Consider the following 18,862-nt stretch of genomic DNA (forward strand, 5'->3'; position numbering starts at 1 on the left):
GAAATAAGCCAGTCAGAAAAAGATATATATCACATGTTCTCACTCATTTGTGGAATATAATGAACAACATAAACTGAGGAACCAAATAGAACCAGAGTCACAGAAGCATCAAACAGACTGTCCAACCTATGAGCGAAGGCAGAGGGTGAGAGGTAAGAGATCAACCAAAGGACTTGTATGCATGCATATGAGCAAAACCAATGGACACAGATGGGGACAGGGCGGGGGGGGGGGGGGGGCGGGGGCGGGAGGATGACGGCATATGCTGGGGGGTGGGGGTGACCAGGGAAAGTCAATGGGGAAAAAGGAGTCTTATGTAATACTTTAAACAATAAAGAATTTAAATTAAAAAAATAAAACAAGTTTAATTTGAACAACATTTGCCTGTAGAGGTAATTTGTTCTCTTTGGAATATATTTTAATAATCCTTCAAATGCTGAACTCTATCCTTTCCCCTTCCCTCTCTCTCATTCTTTCTTTCTCTTCTATAAGACACTTCTCCATGGGTCTCTCATGTTTCTACCTGTCTTGTAAGCAAAGGCATTGACCATATTTGTTCTGGACTATTCTCCCCCCACCCCCCTCCCCAGGGATGTTTGTATAGCAAACAGCCTTGGAAGATGGAGATAGTGTATTTCTCTGGAGCAAAAAACAGAGTTGTTTACTGTTCAGGATCATAAAGATAATGATTTAATTGGGGCAAAGAGTTCAGACAGACTTACTGCCTACTATAAAAGATTTGAGTTCCCTAAGCTCAAGATTACATTGACTCCACACATATACACATTGAGCCACAAAAATTCACATTAGTCTGATTGTCACCCGTAGTCACACACTGTCAAACACACGAACGCATTATCTAGAACATTGACCTTGTAATTATAATTTGCATATGACCAAACTAGCTTCCACATTTTTTGATAAGACACTGGAAAGGAAAGTATAAGTACATTTATTTCTAGGCAGTGATTTTAAGATTTAACAAACAAGTTTTATCCTCAGGTATCTGAAGTGGACCTGTGGATAAAGAGCTCTCTCCCCTTGTTCCCGGTTCCACTGAATGCTCTATGAGCAGGTACTCCAGCTGGAAAGCCTCAGTCCCGGACAATGCTGATTATGGTGGACAGAATTAGGCCCCTATGAAGATTCCATAATCTCTAATCCTTGTGTCTATGACTACATCACCTCACGTGGTAAAAGGGAACTTTGCAGATATAATTATGATTGCTAATCATCTGACATTAAAATAGGGAGATTCCTGGATGTTCTAGCTACCTAGAACAACGGAGTCACGTGAGCTCTTAAGCCAGAAAAAGAAGGCAAAAGAGGAAGTTAGAGAGATTCAACAGAAGTCATTAGGATTGGGAATGCTGTTGACGGCATTGAAGGAGGGGCATGAGCCAAGGGCAGCAGGCACCATCTAGGAGCTGAGAGTGACCCCAGGCTGACAGCCAGCAAGGAAATGGGAACAATTTCTATTATGCCAGCAACTGAATGAGCCTGGAGGTGGATTCTCTCTCAAAGTCTCTACAAGAGTCACTCTGGAATTCTGACCTCCATTGCTGTGAGCTAATAAATGGGTGTTAAGCCACCACATTTGTGGCAATTTGTTACAGCAGCAATAGAAAACAAATACACTGGCCATGTATGGAGGTCAGAAGGGTGACCCACCAGGGGGTCACGACTAAGATGCTTCTTGGGAATGCACTGGGCTTCAGAGAAAGGAGAGTTGGGGTACTGGGGTTTTCCCATGTCAGGGGTCAATGTCAGAGATAGAGACAATTTTGAGGTCACAGCTTTAAGTATCTACTCAAATTGCTTATCAGGTCAGCCTCTTGGATTCATGCTTAATCTTTAGTGTTCATTGAAGAGGGAGTTAAAAAAACTTGAGGGTTTCACAAAAATTTCCATAAGACCCTGAAGCTATCAGATGCTACTTTTTTTTTTTTTTTAAATAGCACAGAGTATGGAGAGATTGAGTTAAGGTTACTTTCCTCACAGGAAGGTTTCTACCGAAGCACGTTGGTGCCCACAGTGTTCGGAGTGGCTGATGCAATGAAAAGGCCACTTCAGAGAAGACACAGTGGAGGAATAAGTTTTTAGACTTCCCATTGAATCATGACAATCTCAGTAGCTTTAGAATTACAGTATTTTATGTTGCTATTTACTTAAAATTGTATAATCTTCTCAGCTAACCTGCTTGTCTAAGATTACTGAAGCTCCCTGACTGGATTGCAGAGTTTATGTCGAGAGAAATGACAGCTAATACAGGGCTCAGTTAAATTGTTAGTTAGGGTTTCAGGATAGGAAATAGGAACCACCCAAGATAATTGGAGCAGTAAGGAATTTAAATTAGGGAATTAGGTGCCTACAAAAGTTTGAGTAGGGAGGAAGGGCAGATTCTGGGCTCGGCTTCCAGGAACGTCTTCAAAACAACAGGGAACTGACCTATAAGAAAGCTACCACCCTTGAGGCCACATAAAGGCTGTGCCAAAGTCAAGGCTGTCACCTCTAGTGCCACAGTGCTTTGGCCTCTTGACACCAGGAAACCGAAGAGTGGATACTCATAGCCACCCAGAGCTTCTACCTTTATGAATGTGGCTCAAGGTGTTGCTGCCTCCACCATATTGCCTTTCAATTCCGAGGAATCTGAACTGTAGTCATTTCCAAGGTGATGTTTGCAGAGACTTCCTGGAATGGACTGGATGATGACCTGCCACTGAATTCTGTTCTTCAAAGTGTGTCCACGGGCAGAGCTTGCACGTAAAGCCCTAGGTCCAAGGGAGTCAGAGTAATCTTTTAAGCTTTCTAGTTTTTCCAACTACAAGGTAAATGGATAAGACTGTGTAAGGCAATGTACAGCTTCCACACATTTGGGTAGATCATGAAAGACTGGGACCACAAAACAAAGATATGTACCTTAATCTTATAAAGAAAATAGCTCACATATAGAGAGTGCTTATGATATTCCAGGAACGCTTCAAACCACTGTTGTGTATAGTATCTTGTTCAGTTTTCTTAGTAGTCTCATGAGAAATTATCCCCAATTTATACATGAGGAAATGAGGCACAGGTTGATTAAATTTCTTGACAAAGGTTACAGGGCCAGTAGTTTGAACTCATGTTCTTAAATACCATGTCATACTGCTTTTTGGGGGTGGAATCACGGTAGGCTACCTGGAGGTAGTAATCCCTCTAAGTATTGACATTGAATAGTAGTTTTCCAGGTGAGAAAGAGAGGAAGGGTTTATAGGGAAAACTGTGGAGAAATAATGGAGTGTGACTCTTTCCTGCTCAGACAGTTCTATTGCTGGCAACTTTGCTATGAGCCCTCCTAAGGTTTCAGCCAACCCACCAATATTCCTTAAAAACTTGTTGTTATAACAAATTTCAAATATACCAAAAAGGAGAACAGATTGAGTTTGATTTTTGGCAAGAATACTTCATTGCAACAATGGTACTTCTGATTGCAACAAATCAGAAACCATACAATGGTTAAATGGTTCTCTGAGTTAAGATTGATTGAGTGGGATTAGGTGTTATCAACCTGGTCCATTAACAGAGGGCTTCAATCAGCCTGTTTGCTAGCAGCAGTGTTGGCATTAGAGATTGGCATGGGATGAATAGGGAATGAAGGTTATCCAGGATGGTAAGTTTTTAGAACCAACATATACCTGTTCATTATATATTGTTTTCCCCTGAGATGATTTCTTTCATCTCTTTGGCCTCAGGACTAGCGGCCCTTCCTTTGTTATAAATGACTCCTCCTTCAAATGTCAGAGTGAACAGGCCATCTCAGAAGTTTACAGGTAACAACACTGTATTATATACTTGAAAGTTGCTAGGGAAAAAAAAAAGTTCATAACATAGGAAACCAAAGTTCATAACCAGGAAACCAAAGAGTGGATACTCATAGCTGCAATGAGTAAATGTTTGAGTATGTGTATGTTTGTCAGTGCCAGCCATTTGAAATGGGAGTTTTGAATTAATACTGCACCTGGTTATAGAGGAGATAGTATAAGGACATACTTTTGTTGATTAGCTGCTCTGGGATTACCAAATACATGTAAGAAACCTGGAGCTTGTCTGCTTTAGATCTTTGTGTCATAGGTCAAGGGGAAATGAGATAAAAATCTGCTCTGCTATTGTTTTGTATGACCTGGATTTTCTTGGAAAGATAGTCAACCTAAAAATACAAATATTTTCCTCATTAGTATAATGATACCTGCTCATTATCTTACCTAATAATAGACAAACATGGTAATTGACTGTACCTCCAATACACCTCCCATTGGCTAATCAGCATGATATGCAAATTAACCACCAACAAAGATGGCGGTTAATTTGCATACTAGGTTCCAAGCGGTGGAGTGAAGTCTGATGGCTCGGGCCAGAGCAGCAAGGCCTCATGGCCTGGGGTGGGCAGAGCAGCGAGGCCTCATGGCCCCGGCACCAGGAGGAGCAGCAAGGCCTCACGGCCCTGGGATCGGTGGAGAAGCGAGGACACATGGCCCCAGCGCCAGGCAGAGCAGCAAGGTCACATGGCCCCGGGATCGGCGGAGCAGTGAGGCATCATGGCCCCCGTGCCAGGTGGAGCATAGAGGCCTCATGGCCCCGGGGCCTGCTGAGCAGCGAAGCCTGACGGCTCCGGGGCAGCTCCGGCCGGAGCCTAGCCAGAGCGAAGGCCTGGGTCCCGGGTCCGGGAGAAAAGCCGGTGCCAGCAGCCAAGGGAAGGGAAGGCCTATTGCACAAATCTCTTTGTGCAACAGGCCTCTAGTATAAAATAAGATTACTCATGACTGTATCAATTGGAGACAATCACTAGTTAATATTTTTGGTAAATTTTTAGTCCCAGTTTTCAAGTACACTTCCCCCCATAGTTGAGATGCTCCTGCATATAAAGCACTTGGAACGATGCTTGATATGTAGCAGGTGTTCAGTAAAGACTAGCTAAGTCATATGCTATTTTAAATCATCACTCATAGCTTTATTTGATAACAAAAATGCTTTCTCATGTTATACCTAATAAATGTATTTTAAAGCTATGAATATCCAGTGTGTGAATGTGACATAATTTAACTATTCTTTATTTATAGATGTTTAAACAATCTCCAAAATTTATTTTGTTGTAAATAACATCATAATAACATATTTGTACAATCCAGCTTTTTAACCTAGAGTCTCTGTAGCATTGAGCAACCAAGTTGATACAGGCATTATGTCCATATGGCAATACTTTTCTTAGGTGAAAATCACTTACTTTAGTAGCTCAGTCTTCTGGGATGCAATGTAATGGTAGGAATTCCTGAAAAAAATTTTCTGAGCAGCCAGAGAGGACCATTTAATCCAAGCAGTAAAGTTACTACATTCAACTTCTGAGAGAGGGCACAGATGCTTTTTCATAGCCTATTCATTCTCCATTTATATGCAATTTAAACAGTTTTTCAACTGATTTCCTAGCCCTTAGCAAATAAAAAGTAGGAAATTAGAAGGCAATTTGAGGAAAGCTACTATAGGAGGTGCACTGGAAACTGAAAGGAAGAACTACGTGCCAAAGGAGAAGAAAAGATTGTAAATGCAGATGCAAGAGCATGACTCTGAGGCCACAGAATAAGATGAATGTAAATTTATGTTAAGAAACCATTTTTCCTTGATGATGTTGTAGTAGTGAGGCATTGTTAGAATCAATAAATATGCGTTAATTCCTTTAAATATCTCTGTCAAAAGTAAGGTCAGAAATTCTATTTAAACTTTTTCTGAATCTGAAGCATAATGTATTATTTATTTTATTATTTTTCAATTACTGTTTACATTCAATATTATTTTGTATTAGTTTTAGGTTTATGGCATATAGGTTGAATAATCATATACTTTACAAAGTGATCACCCTGATATTTCCATTATCCGCCTAATAATATAGTTATCACAATATTATTGACTATATTCCCTATGCTGTACTTAATATCCCTATGACTATTCTGTAAATACCAATTTTTACTTCTTAATTCCTTCACCTTTTTTGCCTCACTCCCCAACCCTCCTCCCCTCTAGCAACTATCAGTCTGCTCTCTATATCTGTATATCTGTTCCAATTTTGTGTGTTCATTTTGTTCTTTAGATTTCACATATAAGTGAAATCATATGGTATTTGTCTTTCTCTGTCTTATTTCACTTAATATAATACCGTCTTGGTCCATCCATGTTGTTACAAATGGAAAAATTTCATTCTTTTTTATGGCCAAGTAATATGCCATTGTATATATGTACCACATCTTCTTTTTCCAGTCATCTATTGATAGGCACTTGGGTTTCTTCCATGTCTTGACTATTGTAAATAATGACGCAATGAACATAGCAGTGCAAATATTCTTCTGAATTGGTGTTTGGGGTTTCTTTGAATATGTACCCAGACGTGAAATCACTGGGTCATAAGGCGATTCTATTTTTAATTTTTTGAGAAACCTACACACTGTTTTCCATAGTAGTTGCACCAATCTGCACTCCTACCACCTGTGCACAAGGTTTCCCTTTTCTCTACATCCTCACCAAGCATGTTATGTTAGTTGGACAAAAAACCCATTTTACGCAACACATTCTAGTTCCCCATAGTAGAAAAATCAAAGCATTTATTAGCCTTTAGTGATTTACAAGGATATACAAATATTAAAGGAAACAGTCATTCTACTAGATCCAGCAACCTCATATTAATGCTAGAGTCTCCCAGGATGTCAGGAGAGGAGTCAGTTCTAGCTCTACCATGAGCTTGCTGTGAAATCCTGGGCAGGCCATTTGGGGTCTCTTGACCCAAGTTTCATTACCTCTTAAATGGGAACATAGCCCAAATGCTCTCACAAGCCTATGAGAAGGAACAAATCCACATAAATGCCTCTATTATGATGGCTTTCATCATCCCTTGCTCAGCCAGGATTCTAGGCTGCAGCCCTGCCAAGTCTCCATGGTGATAGAGTGGATAGACATCTCAAATGGTCTCTTCAACAAAGCTGTTCTAGTTTTCATGATATCTTCTTGCTAAGGTACCTCAAGACAACTTCTTTACCTAGTGCCCTTCTTGAGAATGATGGTTTCCAGGCCATCTATTGGTAATGTTCGAGTCCTCAGGGTACTCCAAACAGTACCAAGTCCAGTCCATGATAGAGTGAGGATCAGGCATGGCTTCCCACCAGTTCTACTCAACATTTTGTAAACACAACACCAAACTTGCTCCTCACTTTAAGAAACTCATAAAGTCATTCATGAAAATTCTTTTTAAGAGTCTATTCCCTCCAAAGGCTAAAGCCAGCTCTCAGGCTATTGGCAGTTGGCTGCCATCCCATTTCCCTCAACTGGCTGTCTCTCACTTCTCCCCAGAACTTTCATCCTCCTTCCATATCCTCCCAAATATGAAACAAAATCAGACTATTATCTAGCAACTCATGGAAACAAAGGATGATTTAAAAAGAATTGAACACTTCAAAAAAAATCTCTGTTTAGTAGTGAGTATATATATGTAGGCAACACCCAATTATAAAGGCATGCTTTCCATTAGTTGTTTCCATTAGTTGATATGTGAGAGAACAAAGATTGCTGTAATATGGGCCTCTCTTGTCACATGTGTGTCATGTCACATAGCACACATCAATCCTGTAATCTAATTCATCCAGACCTTTGTAAGATTCACCATTAATGACTAAAATGGCTGCTCATGATGCCACTCTATTTCCCCAAGATTGCCAGAAAGAAGTGGTACAAATAGGAGATTCTTTACATAGTCCCATGTGAATATAAATGTAAACTTGTATCTAGTCACTGAGAAATTAAAATTTTGAACATGTTCAATATTTTTTAAATTCACTTTGTGGAGTACCCATTTTTTCATCCAGCATTACCTGCCAAATAACCCTATCCTAAACCTACCCTAATCCTCAAGCTCAGTCTGAGATCTACTAGACCCTGCTACCGAAGCATCAGGCCAAAAAAATTTGTTTCCTTCCAGCTCTACATTGTGTGATTATATGCTGAAGGCACATAGCATTGTGCTTTAGGTGGGGCTGATAAATACAAACAAAATTTAGAGAATGAAAAACAACAATGTACTGAAGGAGCACAAAGAAGAAGGAAGACATCAAGAAATGATGATAAGAATCATGGGTTTAAAGCTGAGATCTGAAGAATGAGTGGGACCGGCTATGTGAAGCTGAGGCAAGGAAAACCCCAGAAGAGAACACCACAATAACATCTTTCAGGGAAGATTCTGTTGGGACTCTCCTCATTTTTCTTCAGTTCCTTTTTTTGTTGTTGCAGCTTGCAGTTTGCTTTCATTAATTACTCTAAGCTTAATGCCATCTCCTCACATATAAATCAGTGTTGTAAACAAAGCAATTTATTGCCTGACCACTGAGCCAAATACAACTCAATCTAGTTGATTTATACAGATATTTTATCTTTACTCAATGTTGTTTCAAAAATTAAAATTGCAATCTGCTTGATTTATGTTTCTACAAATTTTCATAGGAATAATCCAGTCCCTTAAGCTCCTTGGAGTATGAAAAAGCCCATTAGAATTGATTGAATGGTAATATTTTCCTTAATGAGTCATATTTATATTCGTTTTCCCATCCCACTTGTAACTTATTAAATTAACTTGTCACTTTAGTTATGAAAAAATGGGGCTCGCTTCCTGCTCCTTTGAAAGCAAAACATCTAGATTTGCTTATTGTAGCATGAAATTACTCGAAGGTGAATTTCTTAGTCCATAAACCAAGACTTCTATAACTATGAGAGACCTTGTTTAACATCATTTTCATCTATAATAGCCAGTTGCCTGTAGCCTGAGGTCTGAAAGAGCCTCTTCTAACTTCACATGCTATTCTTTCATGGCTGAAGACAGGAACAGCAAACCATGTTGAATCAAGCAATCACAATTAATTCCTCTACTCAGAACTAGCACACTGCTACTTCTGTTCACATCCCATAGGCCAAATTGTGTCATAATATCACACAGCCATCCCTCCAAATTGATGAGGTTGAGAGGTCTCCTTCCTTCCATAGGATACGTCTCACACAACTATGGGCAGGGATGTAGTATTCTAGTAGGAGGTAATGAGGAGTTGGAAACAATTATCTAACCTCAAATGTCTTTGTAATTTCAAAATATTTCCTTAGTGCAGACTGATTTTCATTCATTCATTCATAAATTCAACAACTACTTATTGAACACCAAGTGTATGCTGGATATTGTTATAAGTACTTGGGCTATAGCCTTTTCTGAAGCTTACATTATAGTTAATATTTTAAAAATAGAATATTGGAATTTATACCTTAGGGTTATTTGTTATTGCCCATCTAGAAATTAAGTTTAGTGGCAATTTTCTCCTCATTGTTGAACTGCTCTTTTCTTCATTTTTTAATGACTCTACTTCTGGCTCAGCACTATTATTTATGAACTAGAGGCCCAGTGCACCACAAAATTCGTGCAGGGGAGGGGGGAGTCCCTCAGCCTGGCCTGTGTCCTCTCGCAGTCTGAGAGCCGTTGGGGGATGCCCAGCTGCTGGGTTAGCATGGGGAGCCCACCTAAGCCAGCAGCCAGACATCCTTAGTGCTGCCAGGAGGCAGGAGAGGCTCCTGCCACCGCTGCTACGCTTGCCAGCTGTGAGCCCAGCTTTGGGCTGAGCGGCGCTCCCCCTGTGGAAGTGCACTGACCACCAGGGGGAAGCTCCTTCATTGAGTGTCTATCCTCAGGTGGTCAGTGCGCATCATAGCGACTGGTCGTTCTGCCATTGGGCTGAAACCAGCTCTCTGACATCCCCCAAAGGGTCCCGGATTGTGAGAGCATGCAGGCCAGGCCAAGGGACCCCACTGGTGCATGATCGGGGCCGGGGAGGGACATGGGAGGTTGGCCAGCCAGGGAAGGACTGTGGGAGGGCTCCAGAGAGTGTCTGGCCCATCTTGCTCAGTTCCTATTGGCCAGACTTACTGGTTGAAGCGACTGACCCTGGTGGTCAGTGCACATCATAGCGACTGGTCGACCGGTTGACTGTTTTCCCCCTGGTGGTCAGTGCATGTCATTGTGAGCAGTTGAGCAGCCTTAGCATATCATTAGCATATTACACTTTGATTGGTTGAATGGCCAACTGGGTGACTGGACACTTAGCATATTAGGCTTTTATTATATAGGACTAGAGTCCTGGTGCATGAAATTTATGCACTCAGGGAGGGTCCCTCAGCCTGGCCTGTGCCCTCTTGCAATCCGGGAGCCCTCTGGGGATGTCCAACTGACATTCTTAGCACTGCCCCAGAGGCGGGAGAGGCTCCCACCACCGCTGCTGTGCTTGCCAGCCATGAGCCCGGCCTCTGGCTGAGTGGTGCTCCCCCAGTGGGAGTGCACTGACCACCAGGGGGAAGCATCTATGTTGAGCGTCTTCCCCCTGGTGGTCAGTGCGTGTCATAGCAACCAGTTGTTTAGCCATTCGGTCAATTTGCATATTAGTCCTTTATGCCTGCGGGATCGGGACGAAACTGGCTCTCTGACATCCCCTGAGGGGTCCCAGATTGTGAGAGGGTGCAGGCCAGGCCGAGGGATCCCACCAATGCACAATCGGGGCTGGGGAGAAATGCAGGAGGTTGGCCAGCTGGGGAGGGACCACCAGAGGGCTCCAAGGCATGTCCAGCCCATCTTGCTTAGTCTTGATTGGCCGGACCCCAGCAACAAGCGAACCTACCAGTCAGAGCGTCTGTCCCATGGTAGTCAGTGCATATCATAGTGAGCGGTTGAGCAGCCTTAGCATATCATTAGCATATTACGCTTTGATTGGTTGAATGGACAACCAGACACTTAGCATATTAGGCTTTTATTATATAGAATAGTATGAAGTAGAAAGCTATGCCAAATTATAAACTATATGGGCTTACTTGTATGAATTCTCTAACATGTTAGCAGATGATGTTATGTAAAAATGTCAAGTATAAATTAGAAGCTGAAATAATATCCACTGAGAGAAAACAGGTATTTTTGATGTGCGCGCACACACACACACACACACATGCACACACACACAAATGAAAGAAAGAGAAGAAAGAAAGAAAAAAAAACAAGAAAAGAAATAATTTATAAAAGCAGGGAACCAGTGTATAGAGAACAGAAATCTATAGACTTGACTTTACATGTCCCTTCCTAAGTTATAATTCATTCATTATTCATTTATTCAAAAATTTTTTATTCAGCTCTTACTATGTGCCATATTCTGTTGTAGGTGCTGGGAATATGCAATGTACAAAAGAGACTTCATGGCCTACATTTCAGTGGGAGAGACAAACAAATAAATAAAATGTATAGGATGACAGATGATGTAGCCATTAGGAAAGTAAAAATTGTTATAGTCTGGCTTAGCGTGGATCAGACCATGAAACCTCAGAGGGAAGGTAGGGGAGGGTGGAGGAGAGATCAACCAAAGGACTTGTATGCATGCATGTAAGCCTAACTAATGGACACAGACACCAGGGGGTGAGGGCATGAGTGGGGTGGGGTGGAGGGAGCAACTGGGGGGATAAGGACACATATGTAATACCTTAACCAATAAAGGAAAAAAATGTTATAGTCAAAATGGGCAATGTAGGAAGAGCTTAATAGAGGTCAATATGTAATATAGTGAATAGATATGTAACTTATCTAACTTACGAGTATATAACTTATCGAGTATATAAATGTTAATAACTTAATAAAGCAGGGTTAAAAAACAACGGGTACACTGTGCCTGGAGCTAGCAACAATAGGGAGCTCCTGACTCCCAGAGGCTGAAAGGTAAGGAGATGGAGAAGCAAATAGAACCCAGAGAGGGAAGCCCAATGAAGAGGACAGGAGCCGAGGTCTTCATTAAAGGAGGCGAACATGAGCTGGAAGACTAAATCCCCAAACTCCTTTTCTTCCTTCCCTGGATCTCCTTCTGCTGTCTCCTCTTGGTCAACCCAACAGAAAGCCAGAGATCAAGGGAGCTTGTTGATAGAATCCATTCTGTTAGGCTCCTGTGACAGAGCGGGGCTCAGTGTGTGGAGCATGGCGTGGGCTATTCCAGAGCAGATGGTGGTAAGTGCTTCAGAGAAATATAAAGCAGGAAGGGGACAAGGAGGAAACAGGGCAGGGACTGAAATTTTAAATAGGGTGATCAGAAAAGGCCTCAACGAGGTTATGACATTTAAGCAAGGACTTCGAGGAGTATGAGGGAATCTGAGGGGAGAGGACTCCAGGCCAGGGGGGAGCAGATGCCAAGTTTCCCAGGCAAAGCATTCTCACCTGGCGGGAATGGAGTTCAACTGCAACCACCTGGAGGGGTAAAAGCAGCAAGGGAGCTGCCCAGGGTGGAGCAGCTTCATCCATCCCTCTATTTTGAATTTTGAGAGGACACCCCACTTACCTGCTCTGCTGCCGTGAGAACCAGGGGACCCTCTAAGGATGTCTGTAAGGAGGGTTGTTGATGGTGGGGTTCATCTTTCATACCACGACCATGAAGTAAAGATCCATTTCATTTTATTCATCTTTCCCTATTTAAATTGTTATTTTCTTTTTTGGTACATGGAGGCAGATAAAGGAATAAAGCAATCTTTTAGAAAAGCAGTATTTTTACGTTTTGTTTCAATCCCTAATTAGTCTTGAAGCAATCTACTTGCTTTAAAGGAAACTATTGAGAACCTTGATTTAGAGTTTTGAAATTTAAACCTAATCTTAACCCCCCTGCAGATGTAAGTGAGAAAAAGAAGGGAGCTATATTAGGAAATTTCATCCTTCTGCCTCTCATGGTATGCAGAATCACAAGGGAGAATTGGAATGAACAGTGCAACCACATATTTTTTTTCATGAGCTTTTCTATGGGGACATTAAAGAGAATGTGATAGAACTGCAAGAGGAGAAAAGTAATTCTGAACTATTGACCCTGGCTTGAGAGAAAATAAATTCATTTCATCCATCCACTTTATCTGCATAAATCAAATACAATTTTAGGAACAAAAGGTGAAAAATCTTCATAAGAATGAATATCTATTAAATAGAAAGTGACAACTCTCTTGTGACTGTGTCTAGATTGTAAAGATTTTAATTAATACTTATGACTCCAGTGAGCCTATACTGGCTGTGTCATCATTTATTTGACTCCCTTTACCCTTTATTACCTTCCTCCTCCCCCGGCAACCTCACCCCTTTCCTCTGGGAACCAAAATACTGCTGTCTCTGTTCCTTTGGCTGTTTCAGAAGCACCATGCAGGAAAGGTTAGTTCAAGACAACCAATAGTGGCAGAATTCTAGTGGCTGGATTCAGCTGTCAGAAGCCCACCATCTGTCTCCAGATTCCATATTTTTACCACAATAAAGAACTGCCTCTCAGAAATATAGTCCTCCTCTGCAATCCTATGAAATATTGTTTTTATAACTCAGTTGGTATTATTACCCATTGCTTTATGCAGTAATTTCTTTTTTGTGGATCTATGTTCTGTTTTCTTAGTGAGTTAAAAATAGGCACCAGGCTTTATGAATCTCTATATCCCCCTCAATGTCCTAGCTTAGTGCTTTCTCTGAGAAAAAATAAAATTGGATTGATATATCAGTGGGGGCTTTTTCACTGCAAACAACAGAAATAGGTGATTACAGCTCATTTGAGCCAGAAGGAACCTATTGAAAGGTTCGCACAGGCTCTCATTATTTATGGGAAGCTGAGAAACAGGTTCATCCAAGGTTGCTCTGGAGATGGAGGCATCACATTGAGGTTAATAAAGGAAAAGTATGACCAGGACCCTGCTACTTGGGGAAAAACAATCAAATGCTAGCCATTTCCAATGTCTATGTCACCCTACTCAAGAATCATATTTCAGGAGAGAGTATTTGAATGGCCTATTTTGGGGTATGGGCCTGCCCCTCATCTAGGGGAAGCTAGGGCATCTCATTACAGAACCTCTAGACCATACCCAAGAGGGTAGAATTAATTCCTGAAAATGAAGTTTGGGTGCTGTTAGGAAGGAGAAGCAGATGCTGGGAAACCAATCCTTCAGGCCTCAAAAACATAGAAACATTCCACCACAATTAGTTGAATTATTTTTAAAAACCTTGCTAATTGTTCTCAATTTTAATGGATCCAAGAAAATAGGATGTGGATAGTAAATGACCTAGATTTATAAAGCTTAATTTATTTATTAAAACTTTTTTTCGCCCTAACCGGTTTGGCTCAGTGGACAGAGTGTTGGCCTGTGGACTGAAAGTTCCCAGGTTTGATTCCGGTCAAGGGCATGCACCTTGGTTGCGGGCACATCCCCAGTGGGAGGTGTGCAGGAAGCAGCTGATCGATGTTTCTCTCTCATCAATGTTTCTAGCTCTCTATCCCTCTCCCTTTCTCTGTAAAAAATCAATAAAATATATTTAAAAAGTACTTTAAAACAAAACAAAACAAAACTTTTTTTCAATTAAAGTTTACATTCAACATTATTCTATACTAGAGGCCCGCTGCACGAAATTCATGCACTGGGGCAGGGGGAGTGTCCCTCAGCCCGGCCTGCACCCTCTCCAATCTGGGACATCCAGGACCACTGGCTCCTAACCGCTCACCTGCCTGCCTGCCTGATCACCACTAACTGCCTCTGCCTGCCTGTGTGATTGCCCCTAACTGCCTCTCCCTGCCGACCTGATTGCCCCCTAACCACTCTCCTGCCGGCCTGATTGCTGCCTCACTGCTCCCCTGTCGACCTGATCACCCCCAACTGCCCTCCCCTGCTGGCCTGATTACCCCTAACCGCCTCTGCCTCAGCCCCTGTCACTGTGGCTTTGTCTGGAATGAAGTCGGAAGTCCAGAAGATGTCCAGTCAACCTGGTCTAATTAGCATATTACCCTTTTATTAGTATAGATTAGTTTCAGATGTACAGCAAAGTGGTTAGAAAATCATGTACTTTACAGAGTGCTCTCCCTGCTGCTTCAAGTACCCACCTGGTCCCATACCTAGTTATCCCAATATCATTGACTATATTCCCTATGCTGTAATCTACATCTCTGTGACTATTCTGTAACTACCAGTTTATACTGTATAACGTTTAACTTAAAGTACTCAAGGATGTGCAGTCCTAGATCTTTAGTCTTCATTTTCCCAGAACTGAAACCACACAAATGTATTTGGGGAATGCTAAAAGCACCATTACATTTAATTCGATCAAACCTACACTGTCATTTCAGATAATCGAGATCATGTTGTGTCTTAATCCCATAATTTATCATATTGGCTTTCTCTATCAATAATCAAAAGGACTACAATTTGTTAAGCAAATACTATATGTACCAGGCACTGAACTAGGTCTTTTATATTTGTTAGTTTATATAAGCCCTAAACTGTAAGTAGGTGTTGTTTGTTTTATTTTATAAATGAGAAAACAGAGGCAAATTAGATTAAGGAATTTGCCTTATGCCACTTAGAAATTAAGTTCAGATTGAAATCTAGGCTGGGAATCTCAGGCTTCACTTACTAAATTATTTTGCAGCTCAATATCAGGAATTTTTATAATATAACATAATTATGAATTGAAAAAATATGGTATGGTGTGTTTACAGCACATTTCATCATGTTGTTCCATTTACAAATTACATTTCCTAGCTGAATGGGAAGCAATTTTAACAATAGTATACAGTAATTTGTTTACATGGAAGAAATGAAAGGATAATCCTATCACAGATTTAATCATAAATAATGTGCCATATGAGTAACTTAAGTGCAATTTAAAATATATGTATTGCAATTAAAAATGCTATATTGTTTTTCACTCTAAAGGTGGGAAAAATAAATTTTCTCAGTATTTAAAATTGCTTCAAAGAAAGCATAAATCTGGTATATGGATTTGCATATTTATAATTCATAATAATATGACATTTTCTATCCGATAATTATATTTGCAGAAATAGATTTTATGTTATCAACAAAGCTTTCAAAACAGATAATTAACAATTTTAATCTCCACTGCTAGAAGTCTTTTTTTTGTATACGTCTTAATGTATTTATAAAAACATTATATAAACCATCAAAAACATTTTTTAAAAGCCCTTACCATTTAGGAGCAGTTGAGACACACATTCATCTGTGTCCCAAACAAGTCCTGCAATGGCTGTAGAGCACGTGTGCCTATTTTACAATCTCAGGAGATAAATGGTTAGGAGGACTAGAAAACATGCATAACAGAGATGGACAGACACAACATTCTGCATAGACTTCATCTATACACATATCTTTATTTTAACACTTAAGAGAATCACATACTCATTCTGACAACTTTACCAGGTGTGGTCACCCAATAAATTACACACACACTCAGGTACTTGGAAGGTTATTACATAAGGACACCTTACTCCAAAAAGGCTGTGGGGTGGCTGCACTTGAACCCCTTGCCTGCAGAGGATGAAACCAGTGAGCTTAGCCCCATTCACATGGCTACTTTCATTTCAGAGTGTCACATTTATTGAAGTGGAATTTTCTCAATGGGGAGGATGAGGTATTGCCTGTTTGGTAACACACACACACACACACACACACACACACACACACACACACACACACATATATATACTAGAGGTCCAGTGCATGAAATTCATGCACTCAGGAGGGGTCCCTCAGCCAGGCCTGCGACCTCTCGCAGTCTGGGAGCCCTCAGGGGATGTCTGATTGATGGCTTAGTCCTGCCACCACTGCTGCGCTAGCCAGCTGTGAGCCCAGCTTCTGGCTGAGCGGTGCTCCCCCTGTGGGAGTGCACTGACCACCAGGGGGCAGCTCCTGCGTTGAGTATTTGCCCCCTGTTGGTCAGTGCGCATCATAGCGACTGGTTATTCTGCTGTTGGGCCAAACCGGCTCTCCGACATCCCCCGAGGGGTCCCAGATTGCAAGAGGTTGCAGACCAGGCCGAGGGACCCCACCAGTGCATAATCGAGGCTGGGGAGGGACACGGGAGGTTGGCCAGCTGTGGAGGGACTGTGGGAGGGCTCTAGGTCGTGTCTGGCCCATCTTGCTCAGTCCAGATCAGGCGGACCCCAGCAGCAAGCTAACCTACCAGTCAGAACATCTGCTCCCTGCTGGTCAGTGCACATCTAAGCGAGCAGTTGAGCGGCCTTAGCATATCATTAGCATATTATGCTTTGATTGGTTGAATGGCTGACTGAGCGACCTGACACTTAGCATATTAGGCTTTTATTATATAGGATATATTTTTTTTTCATATTTTTTTCTTCCTTTCTCTGTAACGTTGCAGATTGCAGGCAGGAAGTTGGTAATAAGATCATGTCAGGAGTTTGTTTCTGCTGATTACACAGCAGCCCTGGCTCACAGGGTTCTCTCCCTGCAAGAGTCTTTTAAGATTCTTGCTAGTTGATGGTTTTAAGGAATTTGCTCTGATGCAGGAGTGTTTGAGTACTTCTTTCGGGCCACCCTTTGCCTGGGGTTGTGCATCAACAGTCTTGAAGTCTGAAATGAGGTCCCTGGTTGCCCCTGGTACAAACTCAGGAAATGTGAATTCAGCCTCAAAATCGATACGTGCTTGCCTCAAAAGGAGGCTTTCCAACTAAAAATCTATAGCAAAGGACTCCAAGGCTCCAGAGAACCGCCTTCTCATCATGCCTTTGGCCTTCAATTATCTCAGGGCCACAGAGGGTGGTTCTCTTGGAGGATGGGCATGTATGGACCACCCCAAACCTGCAATCTTAAACTGTCCATCTGATCCAAGGAGAAAATTCTCTGGTTTAATGTCTCTATGAATAACTCTCTTGGAATGATAGTAACATAGGGCATTTGCCAATTCTGTGCTATAAGCTACAGTTTTCTGCTCATCTAACCTGGATAGTTTTAAGTTCCTTATAGGAAGCTCTAAGAGGCACACATTCTAGAATTAGGTGAACTCTGGTGGCATCATGGAAATAACCACACAGTCTGAGAATATCTGGATGCCTAAGGTGGGATTGGATGTCTACTTCTCTTCTCAGCTGATGTCCAACTCCTGCTTTCTCCAGTTGAGCTTTAAATAAGGCTTTCAGGATAACTTCTCTTTGTTTTTCTCTCATCAAGTAAACATTCCCAAACTTTCCTTTACCCAGAGGGCGACCATTTTCAATACCTTCCAAAGCACATTGCCTTTTTAAAAAATTCTTTGTTTCTCTGTTCTGATGCTTGTTTCTCTTCAGAATTATTTCCAGGGGCTGATTGCTGGGGCTGCTCACTCATTTATGAATTATTCAGTGGCCTGGAGACAGGACAAGGGATGCTGGTTGTCTGCAATTGCTTCTGATTTAGATTCTGAACCTGTTTATGGCTGCAGACAAGCTTTTGTGCTTGTAAAGGAGCTCGCTGGGAGGAATTTAAAGGACACAGAACCCACTCAGCCTGGCCACTATTTGCAGATAATGGATGTCGAGAAGGAAATTGCTGAGTCACCAGAACACGTTTTGGACCACCACCAGGTGGAATTGTAGTCTTAACAGGCCCTGAAATGTATCATTCTTGAGATTTGTGCTTGTTGGCTCCACCTCTGAAACAAGGCAGTCCAGTCCTCCCGAGAGCACCTCACTGCTAGAAATCTTTGCATCTGATACTCTAGACTTCCATAACCCACCTATGTGAGAATTAATTTTCCTGGGGTTATGAATGGGTAAAGAAGACCATTTGTGTCATATTTCTAATGCAAAGAGAGCAAGTGATTTCTGCTTGATGGGGACTTCATTTCTCCAGGGGACCAGGTTGCCTACCCTGCTAAGAACTTCAAATAAATTGTCACTTTCAATACTCATAACAGCTACATTAATTTTGAATTTTACAACTAAACTCTAGTTAAGGTTTCCTTTTGTTTCCACCTTGACAGTTCTGTTCA

The 18,862-nt window shown here is 41.5% G+C and overlaps 1 pseudogene; it reads right to left on the reverse strand.

Annotated features, from left to right (window-relative positions):
- Positions 1 to 2,602: 2,602 nt before the first annotated feature.
- Positions 2,603 to 18,480, reverse strand: LOC118650625 (annotated as a pseudogene).
- Between the last annotated feature and the right edge of the window lie 382 nt (positions 18,481 to 18,862).

This window comes from Myotis myotis, unplaced genomic scaffold (assembly GCF_014108235.1).
Source record: "Myotis myotis isolate mMyoMyo1 unplaced genomic scaffold, mMyoMyo1.p scaffold_m19_p_3, whole genome shotgun sequence".
Taxonomy (NCBI): domain Eukaryota; kingdom Metazoa; phylum Chordata; class Mammalia; order Chiroptera; family Vespertilionidae; genus Myotis; species Myotis myotis.